Source organism: Daucus carota, chromosome 6, assembly GCF_001625215.2.
Source record: "Daucus carota subsp. sativus chromosome 6, DH1 v3.0, whole genome shotgun sequence".
Taxonomy (NCBI): Eukaryota; Viridiplantae; Streptophyta; class Magnoliopsida; order Apiales; family Apiaceae; genus Daucus; species Daucus carota.
Window position 1 is genome coordinate 12,827,604 of NC_030386.2, and position 3,307 is coordinate 12,830,910.

General features: G+C 33.8%; 1 long non-coding RNA gene across 1 annotated transcript; it reads left to right on the top strand.

The window, feature by feature from the left end:
• On the top strand, positions 1-3,307 carry LOC135146996 (uncharacterized). The gene is made up of 2 exons (XR_010284239.1): positions 1-186; positions 1,950-3,307. It is a non-coding gene; the product is annotated as an uncharacterized LOC135146996 (long non-coding RNA).

Sequence of the window (3,307 nt, forward strand, 5' to 3'; positions counted from 1 at the left end):
AATCATTTTCACCAGTTTCTCTGCACGAATACCGAGAGAAACCGAAGTGTGTTCTTCGTGTTCTTCGTAATCAAACGAGGATTTGGAGGTGTTATTGGAATCCGATGGAGGTGTATGAATAGTCAAAACGAAGCTATCGACGTGTAGATTATAGTTTAATCATTCGTTTGTGTGCAGATTCAACAGGTAAATTACTATTAATTTTTGAAAATTCGAATTATTATGATTTAAAGGACGGATTTTTGCAGATGATGTTGTTTATGTGTTTTGATGATTTCATGTTGTAGAGAATCTCCTGCCATTCGTTTTCATATATTATATGTTGATTTTGGAGTCCGATAACATATAGAACATTAGGTTTGATTATTGAGTTGTGTTCTTGAATGTTCTTGGGGTTAGCTTGAATGTTTTTAATTCAAAATTAGGGGCTTCTTGTTTAATGATTCTGGGTAGAAATTGAAGCTACATGAATGTTCAGTATGAGGAGTAGAATCGTTTGGAATGTTCAGTTTATGTGTACGAAGTCGGAGACGCGTCGCCGGAGTTCGAAAGAGCTCGACGGCGGCGTCTGTTTAAATCCATTTTTCCGGCCAATTCCTACGGCCTTTAATGATTCTGAGTGTGTATATGTGATGCTGGGAGTGTGTGTGAGTGATCTGGAGTTTGTGGTGGTTAACGGAGGCCGGGAACAGTAGTTCCGGCGAAGTCAGGGGGCAGCGGTGGAAAAGTGCCGTTTAGCCCCCAGACTTTTGAAGGTGATGAAGTAATAGTACCCAAGTTTGGAACTTTGCACAATAGACCCTAAACGTTTGAAAACTTACACCTTTGACCTTGTGAAAGAGTTTTCAAAACTTTACACTTTAAACCTTTTGATTTTAATTTTCAAAAAATTGTTTTATTTAATTATTTTAATTTCAAAAATGCTTTTTCATTAATTCTTTATTCAAAAATAAATCTAAATTAGTTTATTAATTAATTTTAATTAGTAATTAATTATTTTAATTGGTCAATTAATTTAAATATTAATTGATTAATTATTTTAATTAATTATTAATTGATTTTAATTGGTTAATTAATTGGATTTAATTATCCTTTTGTTTTAAAAATTTCGAAAAATAGTTTCGAGCTTTGAAATATTCTTCTAAATTATTTTAAAGGCTCGATAATTGTTTATGAATGATTTCAAGTCCAATTTCAAGTATTTGGGACTTGATTATTTATTTGAAAAGTGATTCTTTTATCGATTTTAATTCTGAAAAATGTTTAAAAGTTTCCAGAAAATTCCCAAAAAATCATTTTAACCCAAGACTTGATTTAATATCAATTGGGATGGGAAACCTTATGTGTTGTGTGTTGTCTGCTATTGGTTGGATGTGTTATGTGCCGATAGGAGAGTGAGAAAACTGTTTTGAGCATAACTTTTGATCCGTAAGTCGGAATCAAGTGAAACGAAAGAGAGACAGAAGCTTATAACGTCTATTTTAATATGATGTGACTATATGGCTGAGTCTATAAGGTGAATAATTGTTGATAAGTATGCATAATGTGATAATATGTGATCTAAGTGCTATCAAGTGATGATTATGTGAAGTACGTGTTAGTTTTGATATTGTGAAGTGATAAATGATTCGTATGATTGATATTGGATAAGAATATATGGATTATAGCTATTGGATTTTGTTGGTTGATTAATGATTGAGATAAGATAATAGGTGGATAGTCTTATACATAGACGAGACGATGTCGGATTTTCGATAAGGATTTATATGATAATTGATTGGTGATATGTTATGTGGAATATGATTGACTATATGTTAGAGTCAAAGCATGCTTATGTGTTACGTGGTATCTGATAAGTTTAAAGGGATATATAAGTGGGTATCGATATACGTGATATGTATATGCGATATATTGTTTAGTGACTATAGTATTATCTTATTCTCGTAAAGGATTTGGACGAGTCGTGTACGCTCGAAGACGTCAGGAAGTCGAAATGGTATTGCAAAGCGAATAAGGGATGAATCGAGTAAGCGAAGCGATGTGGCGAATAGAGTACGGCTAGAGATGGTCTAGAAATTATGATATGGATAGATTGTGAAAGTGGAAAGATGAGATAGAGATGTGAGACTGGAGTCAGATTTAAGGCAAGTATCCTAAACCCTTCTCTTGGATATATTGCAAATATTCTGATCCATTCCTTTGGTATTTGTTGCAAGAATTCGTACCTTTCTTTTCTTTATTTAAAAGTGCATGTATTCGGATCTATTCTTTTTATTCTTCAAGTTTCTAAAGAATTCCTGTTTTATTAATTAATTCGAAGTTCAGATTGTCATTGGAGCATGTGTTGCTCAGTGATAGTTAGAAATTAGAATGAATTGGGATCTTCTTGATTATTCAACCCGCCATTGTCATGCTGGTCTAGCAGGCTAAATTCAGTAAACTTAGCCGATAATGGAGGATACTGAATAGTTAGGGATTTCCTGAACTATGGTTTACGAAAGAATGGACGGTGATTTATGAAAAGATTATTATCAAAGTTTGATTTGAAATATTTCTGTTATTGATAATGATTGTGATTTTGTTCTGTTGATATACGTTGGTTTGTTGAATTGAATTAGAGAATTGGATTATTGTTTTTATATAAACCTGTGGACCAGATGAGTGGTCATGTTAGGCCAATGAGTGCCTTGGATCCAGTGATAGAGCATGGCGGGGCCTGCTCGGGGTTAGTGCGGAACTGATCAGCTGCCTAACCTTGGTTTTAATTAAAATGTGATAGTCCAATTCAATAATTCTTTGCAAAGATTGAATTTCTCAGTTTAAATGCTGCAAGGTATTGTAAATCATTCTATACAATACCATGAATTCATGAACTCAGGTTGAATCCTTTTATATCTTGAACTCGTGAACTTCTGTTATATCATTTCAGAATTATCATTGTTTATTATTACTTGCTGAGCATTGTTGCTCACCCTTGCTATTCCTTTCTAACCATTTCAGAAAGGCTTAAAGATGAGATGATTGATTGAGATTGTGAATAAGGCTAATGCTAGGCGAGGAGACAGAGTTGAGGATCCAGTGATCGAGGAGTGTTCAGGGAAGTTGATAAGGTTGGTGCTAGCTAGAGTTATGCTATGAAGATTCAGATGTAAGTCATGGCTGGAGTAGGTTGACAGTGATTCTTCTTATCGAAGATGATCTGATTTGGTAAGAGAAGTTGTGTAATATTAGTGGTGGATTCTAATTTCAATATTGTAACCTGGATGCGATCCTGTTGTTTTAGGGGGTTCAAATGTTCTCTTTCAAA